The 18,564-nt window shown below is 42.0% G+C and overlaps 2 long non-coding RNA genes across 2 annotated transcripts; one reads left to right on the top strand and one right to left on the bottom strand.

The window, feature by feature from the left end:
- Window positions 1–231: 231 nt before the first annotated feature.
- LOC114683384 lies at window positions 232–2,051 on the bottom strand. Its single transcript, XR_003733150.1, has 3 exons — window positions 2,010–2,051; window positions 1,264–1,353; window positions 232–1,112 (listed from the first exon to the last, which is right to left on the bottom strand). It is a non-coding gene; the product is annotated as an uncharacterized LOC114683384 (long non-coding RNA).
- Window positions 2,052–3,096: 1,045 nt separating this feature from the next.
- Window positions 3,097–8,205, top strand: LOC114683393. The gene is made up of 3 exons (XR_003733154.2): window positions 3,097–3,243; window positions 3,770–3,955; window positions 8,112–8,205. It is a non-coding gene; the product is annotated as an uncharacterized LOC114683393 (long non-coding RNA).
- Window positions 8,206–18,564: the final 10,359 nt, after the last annotated feature.

Here is an 18,564-nt window from a genome sequence, read left to right as displayed (position 1 = left end):
CAGAGAGGAGACAAGTACACACAGACTATACATGCGGTCACTTGTTTTCATGTATACTATGCTTAGTTTCAGGTCCAGATACCCTTGGGCAACAGGCTAGGTCCTCTCCCTTCCACACCAAATGCTTCTTCAGGAAAGTCTACTCATGTCTAAACGTCCTAGCCCTCCCTGTCCCTCAGAGGAAACCTGTCTTCAATCTCTCCCTTCTTTTGGCTCTTCTGCTGCCCCCTCCCCTTGGTATCCCACCACATCTCCATATATAGAAACCAGCTAGGAAACCCCACTCTCCCCAACCCAGGGTCTAGGTGGGCAAACTCTGCTACAGGTCTGGCTACTGCATGGACCACACCCCAGCTCTCCTCAAAGCCCTATAATCTCAAAAGCTTCAGCCTTGTCTCTAGTCCCTGCGAACCACTGACCATACGCCAAACTCTTGCTAATTTCCCCTCAACAGAGGGACACATACCAGGGCCAGAAATGCTGTAGGCTGTAAGCCAGGCCTCTGCTGGCTCACAGTCTGGTGTGTGTGTGTGTGTGTGTGTGTGTGTGTGTGTGTGTGTGTGTGCACAAATAGGAGCGAGTGCAGGGAAAGAGCCCCAAGTAGGATAGGGGTGACTGCTCACAGCTACCCATCATTCCTTACAAATGAGAAGAAACAGCATAAAGCTGTTCTACTTCCCTCCACTTGCGACCCTCCATCTCCCCACCTGCTGCCTTCTCTAGATCTCTGCTGAGACGCTGGAGAAAAGGTGCTAATCCTTCTTCTAATCAATAGCAATACAAATCATGAACAACCAGCAATAAGATTGATCCTGAGCTTTGCTGACACTGCTCAGTGCCACCCTATGCACACATTTAATTATTTGCATGCCATCAATTTATTTAATCCCTGCACACATCCACAAAGAAAGGGTTACCAGTCTCCTTGACAAACGGGAAAACCAAGGTTCAACAAGTGACATGCCTCCACTAAAGTTGTGAGCTAGTAGTTAGGAGCCGTGTCCCTAGTAGAATCCATGTTCTCCATATACCAGGTTTTCCTGCACTTCCAGATACAGGGACCTCTGGCTACTGTGTCATTGATCTGGAGGTCCCCAACACAATATGGGTATCTGAAACAGAAACAGAGAGCCATGTGATAGAAGCCAGGGCCCACAGTGAGGGGACCACTATGTTGTTCCTGTCCCCTGTCTATTGTCATGGGGACATGTTCAAGCTCTCTCAGAGCCCATGGCCTGAATGTGCTCCCTACCCCCACCTTACCTTCCTCTATTCCTATAGCCGCTTCCTCCCACTAGCTGGGACACATCTTCCAGGGTGAGTGAGCAAAAGTATGTTACCTGTGGGTAGAGACTGGGAAAAGAATAAAGGAAGGAATGAGGGGTAGCCTGCACTAGGAGCAGCTTTCTCGTCATAGCTACCCACCTGCTTGCTGCCCAGGTTCTGTCTCTATCTCTCTTACACACACACACACACACACACACACACACACACACACACACTCACACGCACGAGAGAGAGAGAGAGAGAGAGAGAGAGAGAGAGGAAGAAGAGAGAGAGAGAAAAGAGAGAGAGAGAGAGAGAGAGCTCACACATATTTCTGCAAGCCAAGGAACCTGGAGAAGGGTGAAGGAGGGAGGAAAGGAAGCTGCAGGCATTGTGAGAACAAGGCTCACTGGGCCCCCAGGTACCCCTTCCACAGCTAGCTCACAGGGAATGGTCTTGTGTCGAATTGTGACCATAATGATAGAAACAGACCCTGGAGGGGTTGGGAGTGGGGAAACAGGTGGTGGTTCCCTTTCTTACGGGACATTCGGGATTAAGGAAGATGGGGAAAGAGAGGCAGGCAGTCCCGGGGCTTGAGTGTTGTCATAGTCAGTGATGAAGCAGAGAGACTAACGGACAGGAAGCATGACAGTGATAGAGACTGAAATATGTGGGGAGACAGAAGAGAAGTCCCAGTTCCCCTCCTCCCCTGGCCCCTTCATGGAAAGATGCTGACTACTTACCTGGGTTCTCTTAGCAGGACTGTCTTGGAATTCAGGAAGGGGCTCACTCGATCTCAACCAGGATACACCACAGTCCAGGCCACATTGTGGGACCTCAGTGATCTGGCAGCCAGTGACACTCCTGCTTCTGTTGCGTGGATACAGCCTGGTTGTCTAAATCGCTGGCAGCAGGGGAAGCAGGTGCCAGAGGGTGCACTTGGTAGAGCTGGAGATGTTGGGGAACACCAGGTGGGCAGCACACAGCTTTGGGGTGCCCAAGTAGCGGGCAGGTGGGGGTCCTGGCAGGTGCTTCTCCCGCTACACACTCCCACCCCATCTTCATGCTACCGCCAGTCTGGGAGGGGGCCAGCGCTGGCTTCCCTACTGGTCTGCCTGCCTGGCTGCCGGTTCCCCCGCACCCCCCACCAGTCTGCCTGCTGGCCGCAGCCTTTTGTCCTCAGAAGACACGGTCCCAGCGGGGGCCTCTGCCAAGCTTCTAGCAGATGCTCAGGGTCCTGGACTCCTCCCTGGGAGCACACGAGCCATGGCCTGGGAGGGCCCCAGGTTAGGGGCACACTCTCATCCAGGCTAACCTCACTCTCCGGGCCTGGCGAGGATGGAGAAGAGGTGCAGGTCCACAGCCAGAGGCAGCAGCAGAGGTGGTGTTGGGGAGGGGATGGACGCCAGAAAGAGGGGGAGGGGTGGAGGGAGAGAGAGGCTGGCCTGATAGCCGTGTCCCAGGTTTTAGATCCGGGTTGAGAAGGGTGGCTCAGAGCATCCAAGAGGGGTCCTGATGCGAGACGAAGGTATGGTGGACCTGCCGGAAGGACCTTCCTGGCCGGGAATCACCCCGCTTCACACAAATCCAGGTTCCACGATGCGGGGAACACCTAGCTTGGATAGGGTCTCAGTGAGGAGTCGTGGCCCCTTAGCCGGACCCTGTGTAGCCTGTTGGTCCTCCCCTCTCTCGATTTGCACAGTCCCTGCCGAGGGGCGGGTGGAGGAGGGAGGGAAGCAGGGAGAGCAAGGGAGGGAAGAAGGGAGGCTGAGCAGCCTGGAGACTCCCAGCCACCAGCAAGGTCCTCCCTGGGGCGGGCGGCTGGGGTTGGGGGAGGGGGCTGGCGAGACCGGGAGAACTTGGCTGGCTGGCTGACTGAATGGGGATGCTTGGTGTGGTGGCTGTTCTTGCCAGGACAATAGCTGGCTGACAAAATCAGGCTCAGGCCTTTCTGACTTGAGAGAAGCCTGCGTGGAGGTGAGGAGAAGTAGCGAGTAGCTTAGGCTACTCGTGTAGAGAGGGCAGGACTTGTAAAGGTCTGGGGTCTGGTTTTGGACAAAGACTTGGTGGAAATATCTCAGGCTTGGCATGGGAAGGCTTGGAAGACAGGGTAGATAACCTTATTTAGAATGGAGTTTTATGGGCAGGGTCTGGGAGCTGGCTTGGAGGGAGGTGGAGGAGGAGTTCGAGACACCAAGCTCAGAACAGTCCCTGTCAGGATATCTCCAGTGCTACTTCTACCTTTTCTGGGCCAGGAGGCAGGCGTGAATCCATACTTAAGGTTGTGTTCCGGGACAGCAATAAGCAAAAGATGAGAAGAATGCCTGGTGAACACAAATGTGAAGACCAGGGAGTGCATTTCTGTTTTGAATCGGTTTAAATGGGGACCACATGATGCTGTAGTGGTTCCTCTAACTTATAGCATTCAACAATTCCAATTCTCTTGATATAAAAATTGTATTTTATTTGTTTTCTTCCCTCATTTGTTGGTTCATTCATTAAGCACAGCTTTATGTCGGTCCAGTGCTGGCCTCAGATGACTTGGGTGGATCAGACTTGCTGCCTGCACTTATGAAGCCCATGATCTGCCACCAACCCGTGGGCTTGGAAGCCATGCACCTGCAGCTGGATTCCGCTGGGACTTGTGAAATGTAGGTCCCAAGGCCTACTCCCTGGAAATATAAATCTGGTAGGTGGGAGAGGTGTGAAACATTTTTAGAAAAACTTTAGGTGGTTATTTTTATATCTCTAAAATTTGGGCACCATGGTTTAGAAGGGATAAAATCCTATGCACTGAACATAAATTCACAGTGGAAATTAGAAAATATTTTGGACTGACCTAGAATGAAAATCTTCACCTGAAATCTTGTGAAATACCTCTAGGGCTGCGTGGAGGGAGACTTTTGTAGCTTTAAATTAATCTATCTTAAAAAGGAAGAGCTGGATTTCTGTCTTAAGTTAGAAAAGATAATAAGTAGCCTTAAAGGAGGGAAATGGTAGACTTGTTAATGGAATAGAGAATAGAGCCACAGCAGAGATCAGCAGAGTTAATGGTTCTTTGAAGAATCCTTGAGACATCATGATTCAGAAAGTAAGAAAGTATCCGGAACAAAAGGAGCACTACACTATATAACATTAAATTATAAAGAGAGGCTATTGAATTAGAATTTTATGCTTGCAAATTTGAAATTTTTGATACAGTGAAAAAATTCTTGGCAGATAAAATTTATTCAAAGTCACAGAAAATAGAGAATATCTGAGCAATCATAACTATTAAATAAGCTGAATTTGTATTTTAAAAGGTTTATACAGAGAAATCTTCAGGAGGCTAGGGAGACGGCCTCAGTGGATAAGAACACTTGTTCTGTAAGCATGAAGACCTGAGTTCAAATCCGCAGCAATCATGTAAAAGTGTGGCATGGCTGTGCCTGCCTGTAACCCTACCATTGGCAGGCAGAGGCAAGGTAATCCATAGAACTTGCTGGCAAGCTTCCAGTTCAGTGAGAGACCCTTTCTCAAGGCATTTATGTGGAGATGCAATAGAGGGAAACATCTGAAGTTCTGCTCTGGCCTCTCTGTGCATGTACACACGTGCACACTCTCCAGGCCCAGAGACTGTTCAATAGTAAGTTCACAAATATTCAGAGAACTGCTCCCCTACTCACTTTCTAATTTTATGCGAATTCTTCAGGTGATTGGAGAACAATTATGATTCTCTTAACAGGCGCAAAGGAAAAGTACCATAACCAACAAGCAAAAAGAACTCATAGCAGCCAGCAGGGTGTGGGGGTGGGGTGGCGCACGCCTTTAATCCAGTACTTGGGAGGCAGAGCCAGATGGATCTCTGTGAGTTCAAGGCCAGGCCTGGTCTACAGAGCGAGATCTAGGACAGGCTCCAAAACTACACACAGAAACCCTGTCTTGAAAAAAACCAAAAACCAAAAAACCAAAAAAAAAAAAAAAAAAAAAAAAGAACTCGCGTTAGCAAACTTCAGTTTCCTAAGAATTTAAAGAAGGTTATTTACAATACATGGTTTCAGACTGCACACCTAATGGGGAAATACTGAATGCTTCTTGTGCTGGTTAGCTTTTTGTCAAGATACAAACTAGTCACCTGGAAAGAGAGAACTTCAGTTAAGGAATTGCCTCTAGCACACTGGCCTGTGGGCATGTCTGTGGGCATTTTCTTGATTAGTGATTGATTAGGAGGGCTCAGACCATTGTGGGAAGTGCCACCCGTGTATTAGAAAGCAGTGGAGCAAGCCATGGTCAGTAAGTGGTCTCTGCTTTAGCTCCTGCTTCTATGTTCCTATCCTGACTTCCCTCAGTGATGGCCCTGGAAGTGGAAGACAAAATAAACCTCTCCCTCCTCAAGCTGTTTTTTTGGCCAGAGTATATTACAGCAGCAGGAAAGCAAAGGAGAACACTTCCTGAGATTGAGAACACGACTAGGCTGCCCACTGCAATCAGTTTTCTTCAAACTGTACTGAAAGTCTTGGCCAGTGCAAGAACAATATAAAAAAGGCTCAAGATAAAAATTGCAGTTCAGGCATGGACACCTCCCTATGAATTTTGGTCAAGGAAGCTCCAGTGTCCCCAAAATAACACAGGCTATCACTCTTGTACTTGGCTCTCCACTGGAACTATCCAGTAAGGTTCTACCACACACTTTGCTGCAGGCATAGAGAAATCAGTCTCACACTGAACAGGAACCGTCTTCCTCCTTTCTGGCTGGTTTTCATACTGCCAGAAGGTGCTCACTCGCCTAGTAGCTGAGGAAAAACCACTATCAATGGTCTTACCAAGTACTGGACCTTGCATGCTACAATTATGATCTGCCAGGCAAGAAGTACCATTGGTGCAATAGCGGTACACATTTTATGGAGTAACTAAGCACTTTCTGATTGGACTTGAGGCCTTCTCCATAGCGGGATTTTCATTCCAGGTACTGTAATTCTAGTCAAAATCCCATGGCTGGGAAGGTCATAGACCCTAAGGTAGATCCTGCTATTGTTATTTTGCTAAATGGTCATGCTTTCTAAATATGATCATATTCTATTCACATGTATATGAAGTCTTAAAAATAAAGAAAAGTTTAAGATAAAGAAGAAATTATTTACATTAAACACTATTTTATTTGTATTTCAGTTACACAGAAATAAAGCTCTGATAAAGAGAGAAAAGACATGAGAAAAAGTAAGCATGCAAATATTTACAAGTATGACTGAATAGAATATTAAAATGTATTTTAGATGATTAGAATTAGAAAAATTATCAGGGTTATGAGACAGGATTAATACAAAAACTAGCCTTCCTCCCCTCTAAATGCTCCAGTAATGAGTTAAAAGATGAAGAAGAAGACATTATTAAAGTCGTTATTAAAAGTTCTTTGAGGCCGGGCGGTGGTGGCGCACGCCTTTAATCCCAGCACTCGGGAGGCAGAGCCAGGCGGATCTCTGTGAGTTCAAGGCCAGCCTGGTCTCCAAAGCGAGATCCAGGAAAGGCGCAAAGCTACACAGAGAAAACCCTGTCTCGAAAAACCAAACAAAACAAAACAAAAGTTCTTTGAGAATTTCACACATGAATACAATGAAATATGGTATCTACCCCTCTCCCCCTTTTTCTCTCCTACTCTCCCAGCATACCACCTAATACCTCCCCCTCCTAACTTCATGCTATAGTAGTCTAAGTGAGAAGTGTTCCAAATAGGCTCAGGTATTTGAACATTTGTTTCCCCGGTTGGTGGCACTGTTTTGTGGAGACTGAGGGTGGTGCAAACTTGCTGGAGGAAGTATGCCACTGGAGGTGGCTTTGTGATGAAAAGTGTGGTGCCATTTCTAGGTCATTATCTCTGCTTCATGCTTATTATTCAAGATGTCAGCTCTCAGCTTCCTGTTTCTGCCACCATGTCTGCTGCTTGCTACCATACCTCTTCCTCACCATTATGGACTCTTGTCCTTCCGGACCCATAAGCCAAAAATAAATTTTTTCTTCCTTAAGTTGCCTTTGGTCATGGTGTTTTATCATATAAATAGAAAAGTAGCACACACACAACACACACACACACACACACACACACACACACACACACACGAACACACACGCATACACACACACACATACACACTCATGTACACATTCCTTGGCTGGAGGGGTATATGTGTGTGTGATAAAGATGTCCCATTGAGGGCTGAACACTCACTCAAGTCTTTTCTTCTCGCACTCAGACCAGTTAGCATCTCTGCATTGACTGTAGCCCACTGCAAAAGGAAGCTTCTCTCACCAAAGTGAGAGCACTCTAGTCTGTAGGTATTTATAGATAAGTAAAAATATTTAGAACACAAATTGACAGCATGGTGATTGGCAACATAATAATAGAAGATTCTACCATTGGATCCAACACTGCTCCAACCATGGGCTTAATTTTTTTATTAGTTCTTTGTGAGTTTCATACAACATGTTTTGATTATATTTACCTTGCCTCAATTTTTCCGGAATCCACCACCTCTTCCCTATCCACCCAACTTTGTATCCTTTTAAAAAACACTCCTCAAGACCAATCTGTGCTGCCCAATGAATTATTCTTGGAGTGTGTAGTCTTTCACTAGAGTATAGTTGACTAACTAGGGTAACACACTTAGAGAAAACTGTTTCCCTCTTCAGAAACTAATACTAAGGGGTTCTCTCTTAGGGCCTATGACCTGTCTAGTCACAGGTTGTTGGCCTGATAATGGTCCTATATATGGGTTTCATTCTTGTGGAGTGGGATTTATATCCAATGAGAAATTGGTTGGTTATTCCATGATGTTGATGTCATAATTGCACTAACGGGCATGTCTTTTCAGGCCAGTTATTATTGTAGCTGACAGGATTCACAGCTGAGTGTGATCGAGAATTACTTTTCTACTCTGGTACTACGCATCATCATGAAAGCTAGCCAACAGGATGAAGCTTTCAGGTTAGTAACATCTTTATGTTCAATGACTCAAGTATGTGGTATCTTTAGCAACAGGATCTTACTGTCAAGTTCTGGGGTGTAACCAAGAGCAGTGGCAATGGCCTGTATTTTTTTGGGGGTGGTCTATGGACATCACTGGCTAACAACTCTGAATCAGTTCTTATCACAACATTTTTCTCTTTTTTAGTTTGTGTGCATGTGTTTATTTTTTAAATTTTTGTTTAAAAATTATTTCCATACAATATATTTTGATCATATTATCTCCCATCCCCCAGCTCTTCCCATATTGTCCCCACATCCTTAACCACACAACTTCATGTGCTCTCTCAAAAAAAACCAAAACAACCCAGGAAATCAAAAAAACAAAAAATCAAAACAGACAAAGAAGAAAATCAACAAGAGAAAATCCAAACCACATCAGTACAAATCTGAAACAAAATACGCACAAAAAACCATGGAGTTCATTTTGTGTTGGCCAACTATTCCTGAGCATGGGGCCTGCCCTGAAGTGTGGTTGACATTCCCAGTAACACTCCACTGAAGAAAGCTGATTTTCCCCTTCCCAACAGTATTGACTACAAATAGTTTCTTGGTTAGGGTGGATTTTGTATCCACTCCCCTTCTCAGTGCTGAAATTTTGTCTGGTTTGAACTTGTGTAGGTCTTGTGCATGCTGTCACAGTCTCTGTGAGTTCATATGTGGGTCAATTCTGTTGTGGCTGTTTCTTAGCAGTCATCTACCATCCCTAGCTCTTGTAATCTTTCCTCCTTTTCTTTCCCATAGATCACTGATCCTTAAGAGTTTTAATAAAGACATCCCTTTTAGGGCTAAGTGCTCCAAAGCCTCTCTCTGTACATTGTTCCATAGTAGATCTCTTTGTTAATTACTATCTATGGCAAGAAGAAGCTTTTCTAATGAGGACTGAGTGATACTGTGCCCTATGACTATAGCAACATGTCATTAAGAATCATTTGATTGCTATGTTCATTTAGCAGAATGATAGCAGTAGGTTTCCCTAGGCCCATGACTAGCTAGTCTCAGTTTATTGACCACTTTAACAGTGTCAGATTTAGGTTCCATCACATGGAATGGGACTTAAATTCAATTAAAAAAAAGTGGTTGGTTATTCCTATAACTTTTATGCCACTCTTGCACCAGTGTATCTTGGAGGCACGTCTCTGTTTTAGGTCACAGGGTTTTTAGCTGGGTGAAATTGATGATTATTTTTCTCCTCCAGTAGCATGCAAGTACCTTGCAGCACTGTGAGTGCCAATAAGTAGGGGTGAAGCTTCTTGTTAGGCACCAACTTCATTTCTCCATGTTAGATGACATAAATAAGTGTTGTCTTCAGCAATAAGGACTTCCCATCAGGTTATGGAGAGTAACCAATAATCTTGACAATAGCCTATTATAGTTGGGAGGGTCTATGAGACTCATTTGCCAATCACTCAACAAGATGTAACCAATTCCTGATACTGGAAGTTTTACTTAGTGGCATAAGACGTCTAGTTGGGGTATTCTCTCCATGGTGACTCCATTTAAATTCTTTCCACATTTGTATATATTTTAGGAAGCTTCTTCAGGAGTAGGCTTCCATATGGTTTTTCAAGTAGCCATTAGTGTTAGTTGTCAATCCCCATATTCCTTCCTTTACCCTGTGCTCCATTCTCCTCTCCATTTAATCCTCCTATTCTAGTTTCCCTTTGTCTCTGTTTAACACTATATTACTCTATTTCACTTTTCTTGAAAGACCACCCCTCCCCGTGGTCACTTACTAGGTACCTAACCTCTGTGTTATTTGGATGGAAACACACATATAGAAAACCTAAAGCTAGCATCATCTTGCAAGAGAAAAGTTGCAATATTGGTTTTGTTTTGTCTTTTTTTCCCCCCAGTCTGGAGTACCTTAGTCAGAATGATTTTTTCCTAGCTCCATCCATTAACCTTCAAATTTCATAATTTCATTTTTCTTAACAAATGAATAGTATTCTGTTGCGTAAATGTACCACACTTTATTATCCATTCATCAGTTGATGGGCATCTAGTTGTTTCCAATTTCTGGCTATTATGAATAGTGCAGCAACGAACATGCATGAGCAATTATCTCTGTAGTAGGATGTAGAGTCCTTTGGGTATGTGCCAAGAGTGTTAGAGCTGAGCTTGTGGTAGATTGATTTTCAGCTTTTTGAGAAACCTCCACACTCATTTCCATAGTGGCCATACTAGTTTGCACTCTCACCAATAATGGGTAAATGCTTCCTTTCCCCTGCATTCAAACTAGCGTGTGCTGCCATTTGTTTTATCGATCTTGGCCATTCTGACTGGGGTAAGATAAAATCTCAAAGCCATTTTAATTTGCATTTCCCTGATGGCAAAGGATGTTGAACATTTCTTTAAGTGTTTCTTAGCCATTTGAGTCTCATCTTTGGAGAACTCTGTGTTTAATTCTACATCCATTTTTAAATTGGGCTATTTGTTTCTTGATGTTCAGGCTTTTTTTCCTCCTTGTTTACTCTAGATATTAACCTTATACCAGATGTATAATTGGTAAAGCTCTTTTCCCATTCTGTAGGCTGCCACATTGGTGGAATGATAGTGTCCTTTGCTGTATAGAATCTTTTTTTAGCTTCATTAGCTCCATTTGTTAATTGTTGGGCTTAATGCCTGTACTATCAATGTCCTGTTCAGAAATTCCTTTCCTATGCCATTGATTTCAAGCTTATTCGCTGCTCTCTTTTCTATTAGTTTTAGAGTATCTGATCTTATGTTGAGGTCCTTGACCCACTTGGAGTTGAGTTTTTTGCAGTGATAGTATGATTTATTTGCATTTTTCTATATGCAGCTGTCCAGTTGGACCAGTGCCATTTGTTGAAGATGCTGTCTTTTCCCCCAGTGTGTATTTTTGGCTTCTTTGTAAAAATCAGGTGTCTATAGTGTGTGAAATTATGCCTGAGTCTTCAATTCTGTTCCACTGATCAATGTGTCTTTTTTTTTATTATCACATTATAATGCTGTTTTTATTACTATGGTTCTATAGTTTTGAATCTGGGATGGTGATAACCCCAGCATTCTTTTATTATGGGGATAATTTTATTTAACCTATTTTTGCTGTGTTTCTGTAAGAATTTGAAGATTTTTTTTAAATTTATGTGAAGAGATGTGTTGAAATATAGATGAGGATGGCACTGAATCTATAGATTGCTTTTGGTAGGCTGGCCATCTTTACAATATTAATCTATAGGTCCATGAGCATGGGAGATCTTCCATCTTTATGTGTCTTCTTCAATTTCTTTCTTCAATGTCTTAAAATTTTTATTATATAAGTCTTTCATTGCTTGATTAGAGTTATCTCAGTTATATTATTTTTTTGACACACTTGTGAAAAGCACCATTTTTTCTGATTTCTTTCTCATTTTGTTTTAATTTTTATATAGGAGCACTACTGATTTTTATGCGTTAATTTGTACCCTGCTACTTTTCTGAAAGCGTTTATCAGTTGTAGAAGTTTCCTGGTAGAGTCTTTTGGGTCCTTTATGTGTAAAATCATATTTTCTGCAAATAAGGTACTTGACTTCTTCCTTTCCAATTTGTATCTCTTGATTTCTTTCAGCTGTCCAATTGCTCTAGCAATGAGTATATCCAACAGGTATGGAGAGAGTGGACATCCTTGTTTTGTTTATGATTTTAGCAGAATTGCCTTGAGTTCTTCATTTTAGGATGCTGTTGGCTAATGGACTTGCTGTAAACTCCCTTTATTATGTTAAGGTATGTCTCTTGTATCCTCAAGTCTCTCTAAGGCTTTTATCATGATGGAATGTTGGATGTTGTCAAGATCTTTTCTCCATCCAATAAGAAGATCACGTGGTTTTTGTCTTTTTAGTCTGTTTATGTGGTAAGTTATGTTTATTGATTTATGTATGTTGAATTATCTTTGCATCTTTGGGATGAAGCCAACTTGATGGTGGTGGATTGTGGGAGCCCATTCTTGGGTCCTCGTGGCTTTACCCAGCAGGTCTGAATAGAGGATGATCAGGACCACGGGCTTGAGTGCAGGTGTCTGAGATGGTCTGCACTTGGCTGTGCTGGGGGAGGAAGTCTTTTGCTCCACCCTTGGCGTCTCTATAAATCCCTGGGGCAGAGACAGTCGGGGCCATTGGAATAGGTTCCAGGCCCTCTCGAGGCTATCCTTTATTTTCTATCTGTTTATCTCTGCAAGATTCTCCACTATAATCCTTCTATCTAATATTTCCTGCTGCTTTCACTCAAGAAAACTCTGGGGAACTGTGGGGGTGGTGGGTAAATGCCCCACAGTGGATAATCTTTTCCCCCTTTTATTGAAAATAGATTTTTTTCTCACATAATATAACCTGATTAAGGTTTCCCCTCCCTCTACTTCTCCCAGTTCCTCCCCACCTCTGCTCCCATCTGGATCCACTCCCTTTTTGTCTCTAACTAGAAAAAAAACCAGGCTTCTAAGGGATAATAATAAAATAAAATAAAATAAGATAAAATGAAAGAAAAAGTAATGCATCGGAAATTGGACAAAATAGAAAAAGAGAAGGAAAAGAGTCCTGGAGAAGGTACAAGATTCAGGGACATACTTGTTTGCACACTCAGGAGTCCCGTTAAAACACTAAACTGGAGGCCACAATATGTATGCTAAGGACCTGGTGTGGACTCACTCAAGCCCTGTGCAGTCTACCTCAGTCTCTGAGTTCACATGAGCTTTGCTCATGTTGATCTAGAGGGCCTCGTTTTCTTGGTGTCCTCCATGCCTCTGGCTCTCACAGTCTTTCTGTCTCCCTTCTGCAAGGTTCACTGAGCCCTGAGGGGAGGGATTTGATGGAGACATCCCATTTAGAGCTGAGTGTTCCAAGGTCTTCCACTCTGCACAATATCTGCCTGTGGTTCTTGTATTTTGTTCCCATCTGCTGCAGGAGGAAGCTTCTCTGATGATGGCTGAGCAAGGCATTGGTCTGAGTATAGCAGAATATCATTAGGAGTCATTTTATTGTTACTTTCCTTTAGTAGAACTATAGTATTTGGTTTTGCCTCAAGTCCCTGGGCTATCTAGTCTGAGGTTCTTGGTCACACAAGCTGTGTTGGGTATGGGTTCCATCTCGTGGAGTGGGCCTTATGTCAGATCAGATATTGGTTGGTTACTCTCACAAGCTTTGCGCTACAATTGCCTAGCATATCTTGCAGGCAGTACACCATTGTAGATAAAAGGTTTGTGGCTTCTTGGTTTTTGTTTCTCTTTTGAAAGCATGCAGAGTATGTGCCTGTACCAAAGAGGGGTGAAGGCTCTATGTAGGCACCAGCTTGACTTCTCCTTGTTCAATGAGTTGTGCTAAGTGTTGTCTTTATCAATAGGACCTTGCCGGCAGTTTTTGGAGAGTAACCTATAGTCTTGGCAACAGTCTGTGTTGTTTGGGGATTCTCATGGGACCCCTTTGACCAATAACTCAATTACATGTAACTCAATCCTGGGACTGGAAGCTTCATTTGGTGACAAGAGATGTCCAACTGGTGCTCTGTCTCCCTCATCATTTGGCAATTTCACTTAGATCACCTTCATATATGTATATATTTTAGGAAGCTTCTACTGTATTAGGTTTCCTTACTACTCCACTAATGGCCCTTAATTTTAGCTGTCTCTCCCTGTATTTCCTTCTTCATCCCACTCACTCCTGCCCCTTGCCAACTTGATCCTCCCATTTCAGCAACCACCATCCATCTATAACTATATATTCTATTTCCCTTTTGTAGGGAGATCTATCTGTTCCTTCCCTCAGTCCCTTACTCTATATATAACTCTGTGGTTCTCTGGAGTATAGCTTGGTTATCGTTGACCTGACAGCTACTGTCCACATATAAGTGATTACATGCCATAGTTGTCTTTCTGGGTCTCTCACTCAGAATGGTTTTTTCTAGTTCTTTTTATTTACATGTGAATTTCATGATTTCATTAAAAATGGCTGAGTAATACTCCATTGTGTAAATGTACCACATTTTAAAAATCAATTCGTCTAGATTGTTTTCAATTTCTGGCTATTATGAATAGAACATCGATGAATATGGTTAAGCAACTGTCTCCGTGGTAGGATGAAGCATCCTTTGGGTATATGCTCAAGAGTGGTATAACTGCATCTTGAGGTAGATCAATTCCCATCTTCCTGAGGATCTGCCACACTAATTTCTATAGTGGCTGTACAAGTTTTCACTCCAACCACCAATGGGTGAATGTTCCCTTCCTCCACATCCTTGCTGGCATGAGCTGTCACTTGTGTTATTGATCTTAGCCATTTTGACAGGTGTAAGATGAAATCTCAAGGAAGTTTTGATTTTCATTTCCCTGACAGATAAGGATATTGAACATTTCTTAGCCATTTGAGTTTCCTCTCTTTAGATCTATACCTAATTTTAAAATATTTTTTGATGCATAGTTTTCTGAATTTGTTATATATTTTGGATATTAGCCCTCTATCAGATGTGTAGTTGGTAAAATTTCCCCCCATTTTGTAGGCTGCCACTTTGTCTGAATATTGGTGACTTTTGTTGTGCAGAAGCTTCTCAGTTTCATGAGGTTCCATTTATTAGTTGTTGATCTTAGTGTCTGTGCTACTGGTGTTCTGTTCAGAAAGTCTTTTCCTGTGCCAATGCATTCAAGGCTATTCCCCTCTATCTCTTCTATCAGGTTCATTTTATCTGGTTTTATGTTGAGGTCTTTGGTCTATTTGGAGTTGAGTTTTGTGCAGAGTAATAAATATGAATCAATTGGATTGTTCTACATGCAGCCATCTTAGTTGGACTATCATCATTTGCTGAAGATGCTGTCTTTTCTCCAGTGTGTATTTTTGCTTCTTGGTAAATAATTAGGTGTCTATAGTGTGTGAATTTAAGTCTAGAACTTCAATTCAATTCCATTGACTGATATACCTGTTTTTTTTTTTTTCACTTATAAACTGTATGGCCATGGTAGGCTTCTTGCTAACTGTTCTTTTATCTTAAATTAACCCATTTCTATAAATCTATACCTTGCCACGTGGCTGGTGGCTTACCAGAGTCTTTACATGCTGTTTATTCTGGCGGTGGCTGCAGTGTCTCCCTCCTCAGCCTTCCACTTCCCAGAATTCTCCTCTCTCCTTGTCCCACCTACTTCCTGCCTGGCAACCTACTTCCTGCCTGATCACTGGCCATCAGTGTTTTATTTATATAGAGCAATATCCACAGCACTTCCCCCTTTTTTCTTTTTTTAAAAAGTAAGGTTTTAACTTTAACATGGTAAAATTATATATAACAAAACAATTACCGAGCAAGAATTATAGTTACAATATTAAAGAAGATGTCCTATCTATCTTATATTTGTGAGTTTAAGGTTTTATATCTAACTTATCTTTTATCATAACTGAGGAAATTGCAACTATCTAGTTTTCAACCACATCAAAGACCTGAGAAGGAACATAATGGTACCTGAGAAATGGTAGATGGATGCAAGCAACTTTCGGGAATCTTGCAAGAGTAGACCAAGACAGCTGGCAGCCTGGACAGTCACCTAATGTTTCTCAGCATTGTTGGTGCATTCAAATTGGCTACAGGCCTAGAGTATCTGACAGACCATTTTCAGAAGCAGGAATTCTGAGAGACCATCTTACCCTGTCTTGGCAGAGTACAGTGGTCGCTTTCCTTGTGTCCCGCTTGTCCAGAAAGGACAGCATTGCATTTGTACTGTCAGCCGTTAAGGCAAGGGCAGTTCTTTGCCCAGTAGGCCATTTTGTGCCAAAAAGACAAACTTCCAAATGGAAATGTCTTAGAAGCCCAACATTCTCTCGGATCAATTGGTGCAGCCAGGAGCAATTGTGTCTCACGTCAACAGAATTCTAAGTTATTTAAATGCCATATTCTCTAGGTCTATGAAGTGTTTGAAGATTACCTATCTATCTGAAATATATCTATGTATACCTAGAAGACTTAACTAACATGGCTACAAATATGATTATCATAGATGACTAATTATTAATCTATTTTAATTATTCATTACAATTTTAATGAGTTAACATAATACCTCAAACAAGAATGGAAATATATATATATATACAGTATAACAAAATCAACTTCAAGTTTGTATCAATAAACTAAAATTTTTACCAATGTAAAACATTTTAAACATAAACTAAAATCTATACCAATGTAAACATTTTAAACAAGTTGTTCTTTAAAGTAGGTTCATTAATCTACCCTTTTATCTTATCATCTCCATATCCTCCTATATATCTATATCATATCCCCTTTTCTTCTTAGAAAGAGATCACATTTATAATCAACTTGTTTTAAATAAAAATATTGGTTTTTCTCTGTCCCACACCAGAGGGCTCTTCTGATTTGGGACACAAGAATCTCTTAATCATTTTTTTTAAAGCAATATGTCTGGGTTTAGAGAGGGGGAGTGAGCCAATTCCACCTCTAAAGCCAGCTTGGTATATTTGGGAATTTGGGCGTAGCATCTCTTACTACTTCCTGCTGGAGGGGGGCGCTGTATCTTATGGGATGCAAAGAAAATTTTAGGCCTATGGGGTAGTCCGTGAGGCTGTATTGTGTGAACCAGTTGCCTCGAAACCGCTCTGGATGTTGGATCATCTGGGCCATGGTGTCATCGGAGACCTTTCAGGGGTCTTGGCTGGTCAAACCTTATGTATCTTAATCTGGAACAAATCCATAGCCTCTGGCTTTCTGTGGAAACATAAAGCAGAACCTCTTTTCCAAAGTAACATATCCTTATATCCAGATTTTGAAGTCAAGGTAACTTTAAAATTTACATTTTGGCATAACCGAACAGCTTTTTATAATCAAATGTTTTTTCTTTAGTTACGAATATCAAAGACAACATAATCCAGATTTTTATGTGTGATAGTCATCTTTACGTGGCTTATTACTTTTACTGTTTTTTTTAAACATTTTATTTTTAGATACTATTTGTTTATATAACAGTATATATATTTTTTAAGTCTACGTACATTTTTACATGCATTATAAACTATTTCATCTGAATTAGTCTTATTGCGAACTTATTGCTTTAAACTGTATGTAGCCTTTTAAGCCTGAAACGGCGCTGTGGCTGCTGGCTCCGCCCACTTCAGCTTCCCAACATGGCAGTGGTACGTTTTCCGCCAGCTCTGGGAGTCATCAAGTCTCAGAAATAGTAGGTCTACGCTTTTATCAAAGCAGCGTGTAGCCTAGAAACCTCTTTTTTTTTTTAAAAAAAATAATAGTAAAGACTAAATCTACCACACAGCTTAATGTGCCGCTGGCAGACGCCTCATTTTCGCCATACTGCCTGTCAAACGCACACGCCAGGAACCCGCCAGTGTTCAAACCTGCGCTTTGCGGTGTCTAGCTGCCTGTATGAGACAAGAAGCAGGAACCTGGTTTTGGCTCTGTTTAGAATTGGTTATTAAATATTCTCAGGTTTAAGGTGGAAACTCAAGCCGTTGGGTGCCATTTGTTGCTGGAGGGCTTCTCTCCAGGTTCCACCAAACCCCGCAGTCCCACAATCCACGTATAAAATAATCACTCAGACGCTTATATCACTTATAAACTGTATGGCCATGTCAGGCTTCTTGCTAACTGTTCTTTTATCTTAAATTAACCCATTTCTATAAATCTATACCTTGCCACGTGGCTGGTGGCTTACCAGAGTCTTTACATGCTGCTTGTCCTGGCGGTGGCTGCAGTGTCTCCCTGATATACCTGTTTTTAATGCCACTACCATGCTGTTTTTTAATACTATAGCTCTGTAGTAACATTTGAGGTCAGAGATGGTGATACCTCCAACACTCCTTACATTATTCAGAATTGTTTTAGCTGTCCTGGGTTTTTTGTTTTTCCATATGAAACTGAAAATTGTCCTTTCAAGATCTATGAACAATCGTGTTGAAATTTTGATGGAGACTGCATTGAATCTATAGATTACTTTTGGTTGGGTGGCCATTTTTACTTTATTTATCCTACCAATCCATAAGCATGGAGATCTTTCCACATTCTTACATCTTCTTCAATTTCTTTTTTTAATATATTAAAATTTTGTCATATAAGTCTTTCACTTGCTTGGTTAGAGTTATCCCAAGATATTTTATATTATTTGTGACTATTTTGGAAGGTGTTGTTTTCCTGATTTCTTTCTTGATCCATTTGCCATTTGTATATAGGAGGGCTACTGATTTTTGTGAGTTAATTTTATAATTAACTAGCTAGCCACCTTGGCTGAAAGTGTTTATCAGCTCTAGGAGTTTTCTGATAGAACTTTTAGGGTCACTTGTCTATACTCGCATAACCTCTGCAAA

The sequence above is a fragment of the Peromyscus leucopus genome, chromosome X, assembly GCF_004664715.2.
Source record: "Peromyscus leucopus breed LL Stock chromosome X, UCI_PerLeu_2.1, whole genome shotgun sequence".
Taxonomy (NCBI): Eukaryota; Metazoa; Chordata; class Mammalia; order Rodentia; family Cricetidae; genus Peromyscus; species Peromyscus leucopus.
The sequence above is the reverse complement of the archived record's forward strand: the minus strand, read 5'-3'. Positions and strand labels throughout refer to the sequence as shown.